The 15615-nt window shown below is 42.6% G+C and overlaps 1 protein-coding gene across 1 annotated transcript in view; it reads left to right on the forward strand.

Annotated features, from left to right (window-relative positions):
* UMODL1 (uromodulin like 1) overlaps window positions 1-2410 on the forward strand; it is a 73287-nt gene extending 70877 nt beyond the window's left edge. Inside the window, exon 22 of the mRNA XM_027638837.1 lies at window positions 718-2410. The gene's annotated coding sequence lies outside the window, so the exon portion shown is untranslated. The remainder of the gene's footprint in view (window positions 1-717) is intronic.
* Window positions 2411-15615: the final 13205 nt, after the last annotated feature.

Below are 15615 nucleotides of genomic sequence, written 5' to 3' on the forward strand. Positions count from 1 at the left end.
CTCATCATGATAGTATTTGCAGATAATTTAGTTCGATTCACCCCAGTGCAATAATGCTTGATATAAATCACAGAGAAAGGGCAGGGAACACTGTACCCCAGCTATCAGCTTGTGAATCTTGAATAGTAGTCACCAGTAGCTCATTGTCTCCCAGTTTTACAGTCAGGTTGATCACAGTCTGTGTGACACCCATCTGTGGGCAGCTCCCAGGAGACAGCTGCAGGTGAGGGTGATGCTCTGATGGCTTCCCAAAGGCTGGGCAGGGCTACCTGTTGGGATTCCAAAGGGATGATACCCAGGACTCCTTGGACTCCCAACTCCAGCAGCTGTACTGTTCCGTCAGTGACACAAGTCCCACCAGAGAGCCACAAAGGGCATATTGAGGTTCATTAAAATAAAACCAGCATATGAAGCCTCTGAATCTCTCCACAGAGAGAAGAATGGTTTGTCTTATATTCATCACCCTGCTCTCCTGAGTGGTCATGGGTATTTACAATACCTGATAGTAATGGGAATTCTGGAGTTGTGCAAACAGAGTGCAGCATAAAGCATATTTTCAGGCTCATAATGCTTACACACCATGTTGGAGTCTCAGCTAATGGCTCCTTTTAGAAGCTGGAGCTACTCAGCTCTTCTTTCCTATATACTAACTTTCTTTGAAAGTTACTTTCTTTGATTTCTCAATCATGATTAATTTGTTTTAATTCTTTTTCCTAGTGGGATCATGTTTCATCATGTGGAGAACTGAAGCTTGTCTTCACTCAACATTTGGCTTTCATTGCTCTTCTCAGTAGTGGACTGGATGGGTCGCAACACTGACCCTTCCAAATTCATATCCTACATAAAGGGCTTCTATATCCTCTGGGGTTTTTTCCCTCTTTTTTTCTTAGCAATCTGGCTCTTCCCTGGTGTCCTAAGAACTATTAATGACTACAGCTCCAGCTTCAAGTGAATTTTGGCAGTTTTTTCCATGGATAAAATAGAAGGGAAAAACCAAAGACCTCATTATTAAAATTCCAAGATTTAGCTCTCCCGCTGTGCCACGTCACTATGTGCCCATCTCAGCATCACTTGTGCCCTTACTATTGACAAGCTCCATGTTTTTATAAATATTCCAGGAAGTGAATCATCAAACCTGCAGAGAAATCTCTTTTTCACTTTGTAATTCACTGTTTACTTAAGGTGAGGTGGAAACTTGGAGCTGCAACAGCGTTGAAGACCTAATTGTGCAACCTCTTAAGTATACTGAGAACCTGGAGAACAAGCATTGGATTTGCCACCAAGTAAGGAAAAGGCACCGTGAATCCGGGGCTTAACCTGCTCAGAGTGCTCTTCAGCACTCTGATTTTGGGATTTGATGGTAAATTCTGTAATCAACAAGGACTCAGTGGAAAAAGAGAAGAGAAAAAAGAAACGATTTTTCCTGCTGGCAGCCCAGATAAATCAATTGGTACCTGTATATTCTGTCAATTAGACCATGATGATTGTGCAGTCAAGCCACAAGTGAGAGCATTCCGATTGCAACTGAATAGTTTATATGTTTGAGCTGAGTTTTGCCTGGCTGCAAGACCATTATTGCTGCAGCAAAGGCTCAGTTTACACACTCTGTTGGGTACAACAACAGTTTGTTCAGCTGGATAAACTGGAACAAAAGCCACTTCCACGCAGTAAGCATCTCCTGCAGGATTCTTTCCTGGAGTACTCTTCTCTGCTGCCCCAAAACTCCACTTCAGGGAGTGTGTTGGAAGATGGAGAGGGAAATGGTGTTGTAACTTGTCCCACCTCCCCTTTATTCTGTTTGCTGCATGTGCTCCTCCCACACAGTGACAGTCTGCTGTACCTGTTTATAGTGAACAAACTAATTCCTCCTCAATACCAATGGACAGCATTATAAATAATTCTTAGTGGAAATTGGTCCTTAATTCGAAGGCATGAACACTTTTAGTAGCCACAGCACTTAGGTGCTGATTATTTGGTACAGAACAGAATAGGAAAGTTGCTTTTCTATCCCCCTAGTCCAATTTCTGTTAGGTAATAAGATTAATGGGGTAAAAGACTTCCACATTTTGCAAAAGGTGATACTAATGGATCTTAGAGGTTTGATGTACACCTTTTAAATACATAAATACATTTCAGAGTTAGTCATTTGCATTGGGCTTTAGATTCAGGTGATTGTGTAAGGAGTAAAACACTTTGACTTAACTTGTCCTTGCTACCATGCCAGATCTTTATATATATATATAAATAATTTAGTTGTCATTACTGAAACTAAATTATCTTTGCACTCTTAGAGTCTGATGAACATAGAAGCATAGAATGGTTTGGGTTGGAAGGGACCTTAAAGACCATTTAGCTCCAAGTCCCTGCCATGACCAGGGACAGCTTCCACTAGACCAGGCTGCTCAGAGCCCTGTCCAGCCTGGCCTTGAAAATCTCCAGGGATGGGGAGTCCACAACTTCTCAAAATAACCCTTAGCTTTTGTTATGTAGGAGTCTCTCAACTTTTGCTCAGTTTTCTCTCAAATGTGTAATGTGTTTGCCTTCTGCACACAGTGAAAGAATAAGCTATTTTGTTACAAATATTTTTCTAGTTTTTAGTACTTACAATCCTGAGCTCCTTGGAGGTGACAGGACTAGAGATCTGCCTATTGATTTTGGTGGAGCTATGCCATTTACAAGGGCTGAGCAGTAATCTTTAGAGAAAATGCAAACCAATAGCTTGTCCCCCATGCTTTGGATGCTCAGCAGAAACTGCTGTTGTGACTGAACCTGTTCAGAAGAATTTTCATGCCTTAATAAAAGCAGTCTTGTAACTTATTGTTGACTTCTGTACTGTTATATTTTCCTTTATGATTTAGTCACAGGTATTAAGATGTACACTGATGCATATGGCAGCATCAAGTATCAGTATAATGTTCAAACATCACTTAAAACACAATACATGGCCTTATCCAAACACCAATGGACTGCAATCACCAACAACTTTATATATTTACATATACTTAGTAAGGGTCTTTTTCCCGAACTTTGCAAAAGATAAACATATTTTTAGTTTCATGTTTTGCGGAAAATACAGCCAAAGGAGTATTCAACCTTCCCAGTTCAATAATAGTATTGCAACAATGTAGTGATTTAATCTGAAACTACTGTCACACCAGACTCCCTGGGCTTTTAATTTGTACAGTTCTGACAGCTGCTCCAAAAGAAGAATTGAGAGCTCTTGTGCTTTAAAAAATATGTCATTAAAGAGCAGCCAGCTCTGGATAGCTCCTTTATCCCTGAGGACTGTTGTCCAGGGGGTCCCACCCACTAATTCCTTAAATGACAGAAAGTTTGCTCTTCCAAAATTCAGTGTCCTGATCCTACTATTCACCTGGCCCATATATCTCAGGCTTGTGAAACCCACCAGGATGTGATCACTGCAGCCCGGGGTGCTGCTAATATTGAAATCTCTGACATTTAAAAACATAAATAAAAATAAATAAATTTTAAAAAAATAACTAAAAAAAAAATTTAGTTCATCTATGCTGGTAAACAACAGGACCAGTAACGCTTCCTCTCTGGTTGGACTGTCTATCACCTGGATTAAGAAATTATCCTCGTGGCACTCCAAGACACTCGTGGATTTCTTACAGATTGCTGTGCTCCTTTTCCAGCAGATGTCAGGGTGATTGAAGTCTCCCAGCAGGATCAGAGCCTGCAAATATGAACGTTTGATCCCCTTGATCAGCAGCCTGTAGTAAACACCCACTACAAGGTTTCCTTTGTTGGCTTGCCCTCCAGTTCTCACCCATGAACTCTCAACTCGTTCATCACTGTTTTTCAAAGGCAGCTCTGTGCAGTCAATCGAATTTTTTACACAGAGAGCAAACCCCTCACCCCTCCTTCCTTGCCAGCCCCTTCTGAACATTTTATAGCCATGGATTGCAGTGCTCCAGCCACAGGATTCATTTCACCACGTTTCAGACAAAGTTCTGATGCTTTAGGGGGCCCATTTTAGACTGCTGTGATCAGTTCCCCAGATCAGGGGTGAAGCAATGTCACCAAACAAGTAGTTCTGACACTAATTGTTTGAAGAGAATTCTAGAGGAGCAGCACTGACCATCTCCTCTTTCCAGTTTGCATTGCCCATGTTTTGTTCTTTTAATGAAGCACTGGCTCTAGGTAATTATTTAAAACAATGGATGAAAAATATGGAGAAATGAAGATTTAGTTTTGACCTCTTACCTAGTTTTCTAGGAAACACTTTAGACCAGTGGTGTGTGTGCCTCATGTCCCTATTGTTCACCAGGGACACAACACTGCTGTCACCTGAAGTGAAACACTCATCATTATTCCTTTCTCTCCTATTATAATGTTGCCAAATTCTGGTCCCAGCAGAGTTGGGGACAAAAAGCTGAGATAATTGGAAAATTTCCTTGTCCATTAAAATATAAACAAGCCATGTTTGTTTATATAATGTCTGTTTATAATGTCTGTTTGGAAAGTTTTCTTGTAGGCTGCGGAAGGAAACAAGTTAAAGGAACTGAAAAAGTTTAGCTGCAATTGATCTAAAAACATGATGTTGTCTCAGCCTGGTGGAAAGCCTGGAGCAGAGAGCCACCTAAGGGCTTCCCTGACTTGCTCCATAACATCTCCTCTGCCTGGGGATCTGTCCTGCAGAGCTTGTGGAAAACCTACAACTGAGTGGTATCCTCTCCATAGAGATACTACTTTTCTTCAAGACCCCTCTCTTTTTTTCCCCCCCCAAGATTTCTCTTCTCTCCTTGCTCTCTGATGATCCAGGCAGGCCCACTTCAACCTAGGGTTTTCAGGGAATCTCTACCTGTTTCCACAACTCACTTCCCTCTGGCTGTGTGTACATCTACCACCTCGTGCTGAAGGGTGCACTGTGTACACTCTTGGATACATAATCTGGATATGATACTGCCAGAGGGTAACACGGGAGGCTTGTCAATGTAGCACCTTTCCACATGCAGAAAATTCCCCTGAAGGTGTTCTCTGCCTCTCCTGCCCTTCTTTCCCCCAACAGTGACTTTTTTTCCCCCTGCAATCTACAGAAGGAAGAGTCTCAGAGACTTAACACAAAGACTTGTACATGAAAAACAACCTTAGCACAAGTGTAAAAGCAGAATCGAGAAAAAAAACAGAACATTTGGAGATGGTAAGGAAAAGAGCAGTAAAGGACCAAAGCAGTGAAACTCAAATGCTGTATGGAAGTGTCACTAATAAATCACTGGTGTAGTGCTTGCAATGGACCCCAAAATGTCCACCCACAATATTCTCTTTAAATCATCTGCTGCTCAATCCTGCCTATAATAAAGGCTATAAAAGGATTGGAATGGTCAGGGTGAATGTGTGTTGCTGCCTAGAACTGAATTTGCTGAAATAACAACTGTAAGGAAACAAAAATATTAACAGTTTTATCAAACTATTTTTGTGTGTGTGTTTGGGTTTGTGTTAGACAAATTTCAACACAATTTAGGAATACTGCAATTATTGAGTGCAGAGAGCTCAATTTGATCCCACTTTTCTCCCTTTTCCTCTTTCTGTCCTTTCAGAGAAAGTATTAGTAGAAGTGTTTTTCCTAGACGCATATAAAAATACTTTATACCTGCTGGAAAATTGCAAGTATCTGTAGGCATAGATGAAGTAATAAACCTTCATTTAAACAGTGATTTTCTCCTTTTCCTGCTTTACTATGGAAAGAACAAATTTAAAAATGAAAGTGGCATTCCTCTTCCTGTAAGGAACACAATCTCTTGGCAGTTGCTTTTCTTTGGTGTCTGTTTTTGCTACAGATAACACTGAGGAGGAGTAGAACCTAAGGACAATGAGAAAAGAAAATATGCCTCAGTTAGTTTATTGATGGTGCAGTGAATATTTGGCACCTTGCTACATGGATTTACTCTTTCTTCGCCTGAATAAAGCCTTTGGGAAAATCCAAGGATAAAATTGTAAAGCTTAATATAGGCATTGGGGAATGTTTGGGAACTCCAAGTATGGTGACATTAGGGAGCTATTTTCAGGGATATTTGGAAGCAGATCAGATAGGGCAGGTTGTGAGTAGCAGTATTCTCAACAGGCTGACACAAATCCATCCCAAAGCACCAAGAAACCTCTGGGACTGTGAAGGTGACTCTGAATTCCAAGAAGAGACTTCCTTTGTGACAGAGACTCTTGGGAAGAATTTTCATTCAGGTAAAATTATTCCAGCAGACAATATCACTGTATCCCTAGGAATGTGCTGGCAGCTAATAGCACTATTGACAGTGTGGATTCTTCATGGCTTATGTTCAGTAATACTGAAACTCTTCAAATCCACTGAGGAAATGTCTGGCTTTACCTCTCTTAGTGCTTTAGCTTTGATATGAAATGCCTGCCACAAACAATGCTCCCGTTTATTAGCTGCCTTTGGCATCTGGCAATTTGAAAGGATGAAGGAAGGGCTACACATTGATATTTTGAACAAATACAGCTATTATTAGTACATGGAGACAGAAGGGTCTTGTGTTTGTTCTAGTGCCAACTTTGAGAGACTAATTACCGAGTATTATAAATGAATAGCATCTTAAGCCTAGTCTAGCACATTTAATTGTGCACTGTATCATACCTGCTCAGAGAGAATGTAAATTGTCCATTGAGTTATTCAGCCAAGAATGTGAAAATATGGCTGAATTTGGAATAGCACGTTTACTGAATCCAACTTCAGTTTTTACAGAGCAGCTTTTGCAGAGCACAGGGCCAAACCAAATGCCACATCTCTTGTCCACGTCCATAATACATGAGTCAGGAGTTACAGATAAACAAGATGCTCTTGGCTTCTGGAGGAGTTTTCTTTATGTCCCTAAAAGATTTTCAGCTGATAGGTTGTTTGAGACACCATTTCGCAGTCCATTTAAAAGTCACCTGGTTTAGTCTCAGGAGATACTAGATAGCACTGCAAATTCCCTGAGTTTCTTGGCGCTTGTTTGAGTGCCTGCTAGCACTTTTTGACTGCCTGTTCTCCTCCTTTTCACTAGTTTGGCTACAGCTGTGACATCTAATTTTTGAACAGGAGAAACACCTCTATTGTCTGAAAGATGTATGAGAAGCACGACCTCATAAGATTTAGTCTCTCCCCTGAAATGACATCTGACTGTCACCTAACTTCTTATGAAAGCCAAAGTCAGTATGGCAGGATGTCCAGGCTGTGTCCTTGTCCTATATCCTGCTTGTCCTCCATCCTGGACTTCTCTTATGGGGCAGTACACCTGAAGATAACACCCAATCCCTCTTCTGGTACTTCCTAAAACAGACCATTGGAGGCTGCATGGGAAGACACATGTTTAGCAACTTTACCCCAAATTTGTTTCTTAAACTGATATTGGTATTTTCATGGAATAAAGCCATGCATATCAGAGAAAGGAACACTTGGGATGGCTATGCTACTGACTTATTGCCTTCTTTGTTGTGACCACAAATGGTAGTGTTTTCCCATCAATAGGAGCAAACTTGAGGTAAGTCTGCTTGTCATCTTTTACTGGAATTCCTGCTGCATTTGGCAGATGGTGGGTGAGGCAGGAGATCTGACAAAGGATGAAACAAGGCCTTAATTGTTCCTGTGATCGTACAGCTTTTTATCTTTTGTTAAGGAACATGTGTTAGTGACCGTCAGCTGAATAAACTATATCTGTGCTCTAAGAACACTTAGAGTTTGTTTTCTTCCCAAATCTCTACAAAGATACAAATAGAACTGCCTTTTCTTTTAGTAGTTCCTGAGGGACTCAAAGGGACCCTGATAACCTACTTCTGACAGAATCCCTTAGCCACGCTCTGCACTTATAGTGACACACTTGCATGTATCCAGTTACAAAATCTGCAGTTACAGCTGTTGTAGTTCATAAGTGCTTGCAAACCTTACATTATTAATATGCCTAAGCAAAATCTCATGGAAAGTTTTACTGCATTTTCCCCGCAAATGCAGCCTTGAGTAACACACTCAGTATAAGTGGGTGAGTTAACCTTCTGTACCTGTTTCCCCGTTTTCTGTGCTCTCTCCCAAGAACACACAGTGGTGCCTTTCAGCCTCTGCTTTGTTAGGAGATGATTTGCAGCTCCTCACAGCTGTAAATTGTAAGCACCTCTTTTGACTATAAGATACAGAGAGAGATTTGAACAGGCACAGACCAGGAATCTTGAAGCCTGTAAAACACCTTCCTCTGAAAATGGAGAGAGAAAACCCCGATTTGGTTTACAGAGCAGCTCCTTGGCAGGCAAGCTGAGTGGTTTGGTGCTGCTCAGCAGGCACACAGCAGAAGGACAAGGAGACTGATGTGAACCATCCCATGGCTGAGCCGGCCAAGCAGCTGCTCCCCTCTCCATGGTGTCTGGATGAAAGCCAGGGGCTGGCTCTGGAGGCTGATTTGCACCACATGGTGAAGGAGACACCTCGGCAGGAATCACTGTCCCTGCTGAGTTCTGCCCCGGGGCTGTTCCTGCACTGACCAGCCATTATATCTGCTGAAGGGAATGTTGCCTGAGCCCCAGGGCTCAGGGGTTGCTCCAGCCTCCTGGAGATCCCCTGGTTGAGGGTCAGCCATCCATCCCTCAACCCTGCTCATGCTTAGCTAGCAGTGAGTGTCTCCTCCTGCTGCAGGGAGAGGGCAACCCCTCCTCTGCCTTTTCAGATGGAAGTTGTTTTCCCTCCTGTCAGCAGTGTTTGGTTTTTTTCCAGTCCTGCCATTCCTTTGCCATGTGATGGTGCCAGTGATAGGGGAGAACACAAAGCAGGCAGAAGGCACTGTGAGGATGGTGAGGCTCTGAAGCAGGTTGTCCAGAGAGGTTGTGGATGCCCCATCCCTGAAAGTGTTCAAGGCCAGGTTGGATGGAGCTCTCAGCAACCTGGGCTAGTGAGAGGTGTTCCTGCCCATGGCAGGGGGTTGGAACTGAGTGATCTCCAAGGTCCCTTCCAACACAAACCATTCAGTGATTCTCTGACTTTAAACCCTAAAGCTAACATCTTCTATTCAATTTTTGCCCTGTTGTGTAACACTGCAAAGTCAATTGCCTCCTATTCTTGCCCAGATTTCATAACCATGAAACCAGGGGGAGGCAGCTCTACTACACACGCCAAGGTGAGCCCAGCCATGGGTAACATGTGGACAGAGAGCTTTTGTCACATTACTTCCTTGTCACATAATTTGGCACTGATGGATTTTTCCTTCCCAGCAGAAGGTGGAAGCAGTATATGAAACGAAAGTAGTGCTTCATTATCGGTCTAGTATTTCATTCTGCAGTGAGACCTTTCTAGTGATCTGGCACATTTATTCCTGTTTATCTGCTGAGCAGAAGAAGACATATAACTAACTGTTCAAAGCAGTTTGAAACTGTGTCCCAAATGTATCAATCAATACATGTTTTAATTTTATTTACTGGCAATAGCATGTGGATTGTGGTTAAATTAATTAATGTAAGTATTGTAGCATTTAATACTTACAAAGCAGGTCTTCGTTGGAGAAGTTGATCTTCCCATTTTTACCTGAGTCAGTTTAGGCATTTCACTTAATACTCACCAAGGCAGAGCATGGAAGAATTCTAGCACTTGTGAGAAAGCTGCACACCTACTAAAAGTTCTGTCTACTAGATACATGTGTGCTTACTAGAAAGATACTATCAGCTCTGTCTCTGAATGGCCTGGAAAAAATGGGGCACACTCTTAATGAGATGTAGCTAATTAATCCTGAAAGACATGGAAGAATACTGTCAAAACCAGTGCCAATTGCCTCTAAGGCTCATTGGCAATTGCTGACAGGGAGACTGTGAGTGTTCCCCCAAGCTTTACCTTAACTCAGAATCTGGGAGGTGCTTAGCCCCAACATACATGTTCCTTTATTGCTGAGTAGGTATTAGTTTATAGATGCTGAGAACAGCACAGGTTCCCACATTCTTTACAGGTAAATAAAAGATGGGTTTGGTTTTTGTTGTTATTTCTTTTCCTGTTGTGAATATATTTAATATTTCCAATACAAACTTCTTAAAGTATTATAATTTATGGCATATTTTTAAAGCTTGATGACTTGCTGTGCCTTGACAGGGTGCATTTATTACTGCAAATTATATGCCATATTATTTTGTACCACAGATATATGTAAATTCTCAAAGTGTGGTTTTAGCTTTCAAAGGGATTTGCAGAGTCATGCACAAGAAACTCCTGATTGATAATCCATATGTGACACAGAGGTCATACACAAAACATGTAAAGACCCCTTTTCCCTAGATGCCTGACCTGTAACTACCTCTTAAGTCTGTGCAGGTGGTTCTGACCTCAGGAAAGAATTTTTTCACTCATTCCTCCACACCTTTCTCAAACTGTCCTTTTAAAATAGCAACAGATATCATAATTCAATCGTTCACAGTTTGCTGCTACTTGCTATGTACTTCTAATCTGATAAATACACACTGCCTATGGATTTCTCTTCTTTTTTTTTGTCCCGTGGCAAATGACACGTTGCCATAGAGATCAAAGGCCATATCACTTCTTTTCAGAACTGATACTCAGTCATTTCTAAGCTTCTTCAAATGGCAATAGCTTCTGTAATACAGATCCTGTTCTATGGCTTTGAGTCACTCGACTGAGTAAATAGAGAGACTATTTACAAGACCATTTAGTGACAGGACAAGGGGGAATGACTTCAGAGGGAAGGAGAGTAGATTTAGATTAGATAGTGGAAAAAATTTTTACTGTGAGGGTGGAAAGGCCCTGGCACAGGTTGCCCAGAGGAGCTGTGGCTGCCCCATCCCTGGAAGTGCTCAAGGCCAGGCTGGATGGGGCTCTGAGAAACCTGATCTAGTGGAAGCTGTCCCCTGCCTGTGGCAGGATGATCATCCTGGAACAGGATGATCTTTAAGGTCCCCCATGACCCAAACTATTCTGTGATTTGAGAATTTATGGTCAAATGGCTTGAAACCAAAGAGGAATTGCAGCCCTCTGTAGCACAAAGTATGACATCTGGGAGAAGTGAAGGTCCAAAGTTCGCAGAGAAGGGCAGTGCTTCCTTCATGTAGCTTTCCCTCTGCTGTGCTCTTGGATACACTCTCAGAAGTATATCTGAATATACTCTCAGGAGACTCTCCTGACCATCTGTCCATGACCTCTTCAGAAGGCATCCCATGGCCTAAAGAGGGTTTGAGGCCTGAGGCAATATTTTAACTCTTCCGTTTTGGCTCTACTGCATTCATACACATGGGTGAACACGTATTGTGCGTTCCCATATTTGTATGAAAAAAAAGAAGTGTTTGTAACTGATCTTCAGACATGACGTGTTTACTCTTTTTATAGTTCCAGCTCTCTGCTGATAGCCATCTGGCAAAGTTGTTGACTGTCTGCTCACATTGTTACAGGGAGTTTCCACAGGTTAGGAGAACAACTCAAGGACAGGTATGAGTGAGGTGTGTCATTATTTCTTTCCTACATCTGTTCATTTCTTTTTCGGTTTTGACCAGCAAGAAGATGAGGAGGAACTTGCTTAAAACTGTAATTGCATTGTAGTTGTACCTTGCTGTCTGAGATATCTTGCTGTCTGATTGCATCACTGCTGAAAATGGCTTTTTCATTTGTGCTAATTCAAAACTCTCCCTTTTCTCCTCTTTGCCCCTTTCATTCGGGGTAGACAGACTCGTCTCCCTCTTCAGCCAACAATAGTTAATCTGAAAATACTTGGAAAAACTAATAATACTGAGCTTCTGGCGAGGTTGGAGTGCAGCAGGTAAATTCACTACACCAGCCAAATGAACCCGCTCGTGATGTCAAGAAACCAGAATTTAGGTGGTGAATCTCACCTGGTGTTGTTCTCTTATCCACAGAGGGAAGTGAAGATATTACTTACTTGGAGAAAGGAGGAAAAGCTCTGGGATGGTAAAGGAGTTTGAAAAGTCACTCAAAATGAGTCAAATCTCAGCCTTCACGGCACAAGAGTGGGTTCTTTCTAGAATCCTACAAGAGTATGTGTTTGATAAATAACTTAGCAGAGAGGAGACCAGCCTCAGAAAGAAAATATATTTTTCCAGTCAGAAAATGAACCTCCACCTCTTCCTTCCTTCACCCCCTCTGCTTCTGGATTGGCAGCAGTATTAATAACTATTAATTTCAAGTGACATGAGTTTGGGTAAGTGTTTCTTTCAAGTGCTGTTATGCAGGTAAAGAGCAAAATCACAAGGCTGTCTATAGATATAGACAACCAATTGTACTGTAAAGAATAAATTTAGATGTAAGTAGGAACACAAATCGTCAGAGACGACCCCCAGTGTCAGTGGGGATTAAGCTATCTGTTTAAACACACCAAATCAAATAGATGGTTTATGACAAATAAAGAAGAAATATGAGTACATAATTGTGAGTTCGATTCACGCATGCACTGAGTGATCCAGAAAAGCAGCATAATTTTTGCTGGGTCATCCCTAGTCTTTGTGTTGTTGACACTTCTTCTCGTAGGTCGTTTACTGTGAGTAAACACAACTTCTACGGCGATGTCGGTGACAGGTGAATATGGGGAACAGGAAGGAAGAAAGGAAGAGGGAGTGGATCTCACAAAAACTTGTCCAATTTGAGAATCATGGTGCCGTGGAAACAGCAGAGGCCCCATAAGTGTTTCTGAACAGGGATCACCCATTTCTCAGAATTTTGGACAGTCTTTAGTGAAGACGCCCACTAAGGCTTCCCTGAACACAAAAATGCCCTTTTTCTGTATAGTGGTGCTGTCATCTTTATTTGTATTAGAGTGGAGACAGCAGAACTCACCTGTCCAGGATGCTCTCAAACTAGAATTAGTGAACTGTATGGAAAGGGCAGAAGGTTTTCCAGCTTAGGGCACCTACATGTTCATCTGACCACACTTGCACTGTACTATATCCAAGTGCACCTCTCTTGTTAAAAAAGGGACACCTTGAGTTGGCATAATTTGCCAGTACAAAGAACAGAGAGCACAGACCAGGCCAATGTCTTCCAGCAGCACAGGATGACACAGTTTCCATCTCCCTTTCTCTTCCTGGGGCACCCAAACCAAAACACTGTTTATGGAGTTGTGGGGAAAGTACCTTGAGACAGTGTGTGAGCATATTGTACCTTGAACTAACTCATTGGCAGACAGTGGAGAGGACTCTCTTTTGTGCCTATTGAATAGGGACACTCTCAAGCCCCCCAAATATCATGTACACAGCCTTTTAACTGGCTTGGTGACCCTTTGCTTGGACTTGCTTCAGTCTCACAATATGTCCTTTTCACTTGTGAGTTCCAAAACTGAACACAGGATTTCTACTGTGGCCTCAAAGCTTCCAGTTAGAGGAAACAGTTGCTTGGCTTGACCCCTCCAGTTCATACATTCCCAGGCTGGATGCAAGGATGCTGCAGGAGAAATTGTCAGGAGCCTTGCTGAGGCCCAGTTTAAGGATCTTTACTCTTCTCTCCCTGTCCACAGAACCAAATATTTTGTTGTAGAAGGTACAGCTTGCAATCTACTGATCTACTACTGGCTGTTCACAATGACTTTCTTCTCCTTGGTACGTCTGGAATAAAAGATTTCCAGGGGGATTTGCTCCACAAACTTTCCAGAAACTCTAATGCAGCTGACCTGAAGGTCTCTGGATCATCTTCCTAGTTATTTTTGGAAGAGGAGCCTCACATTTGTGCTTTTAAGTCTTGTCAGTTCAAACCTGCTTATCTGGGATTGCCCAAACTCCCCTTTTACCTGCCCTCTTTATGTAATTGGATGAGCTGGGACAGTAACAATAGTATTCCTCCATCCACTACTCCCAAAGGAATGTTATACTATGGAAGGCAGAGGCACAAAATACCAGTTAACTCCTCTCCTGCAGAACCCACGTCTAAAGGAGTGGTGATTGAGGAGGGCAGGGAGATAAAATCCTGATGAAGTTTGCCTGAGACACTGAAGCTGGACTTGGGATGAGCTTTCAGCAGAGGTGTGTATTAAACCTGTAGCATACTCCAATGATAATGTGATTCCTTCACTGTCTCCAGTGAGGTGTCTACTGCTTAAGAGATGTGTCTATACAGGTTCAAGTGCTGAAGTCTGTGTCAGTGTGTCACCCCAGACCACAGTATGCCTCGTGTGCTGATTTCTGTTCCAGAGAGCTCATTCCTAAAAGCTTGGTCCCCTGAGCCTCTTTGCCAGCCTGACCTCATGGAGACCTGCTGTGCTGCCTGAAGATTGTTCTTCGCTGCTTACCAAGAGTTCTGCCAGTCCTGGGAGCTGATCTTGTTACCTGTCTCCAGGTGATCCACAGCACAACATCCTACCTCCATGTGCAGCAATCAGCAGAGGAGTTTTATAGCCCCACATTTTGGACAGGGGAAGGATGCTTTTAAGTGTCTGCACATCACAGTAAAAACCAAAGTGCTTGTAACGTTACTAGAGCAAAGACAAATTTTAGCACATCACCTGAACACACCAGTGGGAAACACTTTGTCTCAAGTCAAGATCTACCCTCTTGCTTTTAGAGGAGTTGGGCTGTGACCAACCTGTGATTTCTTCCCAAAACTCCTCTCAGGTGGTGTAGCCCTGGTCCTCTCCTTCCTCCCTCACATACCTTATGCCAGCACAGTGCAGTCAACCACAACATCCCACCATAAGGATGGATGACAGGGAAAGTCCTTAACAATCCTGCTCACAGGTTGTGCCATGAGGCACTTACAAATCTCAGCTCCAAGAACAAGGGGAAAAGAATGTGCTGGAGAAAAAATAAACACAGATCTGCAATGATAAGACCAGAAATGGCACCGGCAGGTTTTTTCCTCCTTAAATAAATGCAGGTTCTGACCTTTGTACGTTAATTTTAGAGGCTTGGCAACAACTTTCAGAGAGTGTTGCTTGTTTGGACAGCACCTACAGTGAAAGTTGGAGTCAGGTTTATGAAAATACCTTCAATCAACCAACAAATCCTGTGGTAAGAAACTATAGAGGAACATACTTCAAGAGTACTTGAGTTATTGCCTTTCCTTAAGCAGGTGTGCACACTTCTTTGATATTTGTATATAAATCTTTCCCCATAAATTTTTTTCGCCTGGTGTTTGAGTCACTAACAGGATAAGTGGAGGTTAGAAGGCAGTTTTCACCTGACTGTTAGCACCGTAAAGTGATGTGTGCCCTCAGGATTGCACAATAAAGGAGAGGCTCCTTCCTTGGCTTGTCTCCCCATTCCCTTTCACCTCACCCACTGGAGCCATTTCCCCCCATCCCTGTTACTTAGAAGAGCTCAACAGAGAGTTGTCATAGAATCAGAGGATCACAGAATGGTTTGGGATGGAAGGGACCGTAAAGATCATCCAGTTCCAACCCCCCTGCCATGGGCAGGGACACCTTCCACTAGATCAAGTTGCTCCGAGCCCCATCCAACCTGGCCTTGAACACTTCCAGGGATGGGGCATCACAGCTTCTCTGGGCAACCTGTGCCAGGGTCTCATCACCCTCACAGTAAAGAATTTCTTCCTAATATCTCACCTGAACCTGCTCTCAATTTGAAGACATTTCCTCTTGTCCTGTCACACTACCTGACCTTGTAAATTGTCTCTCTCCATCTTTCTTGTAAGCTCCCTTGTCAGCAGCTTCCTGCAAGACTAAT

The sequence above is a fragment of the Corapipo altera genome, unplaced genomic scaffold (assembly GCF_003945725.1).
Source record: "Corapipo altera isolate COAL_440 unplaced genomic scaffold, ASM394572v1 0, whole genome shotgun sequence".
In the NCBI taxonomy this organism is placed as follows: Eukaryota; Metazoa; Chordata; class Aves; order Passeriformes; family Pipridae; genus Corapipo; species Corapipo altera.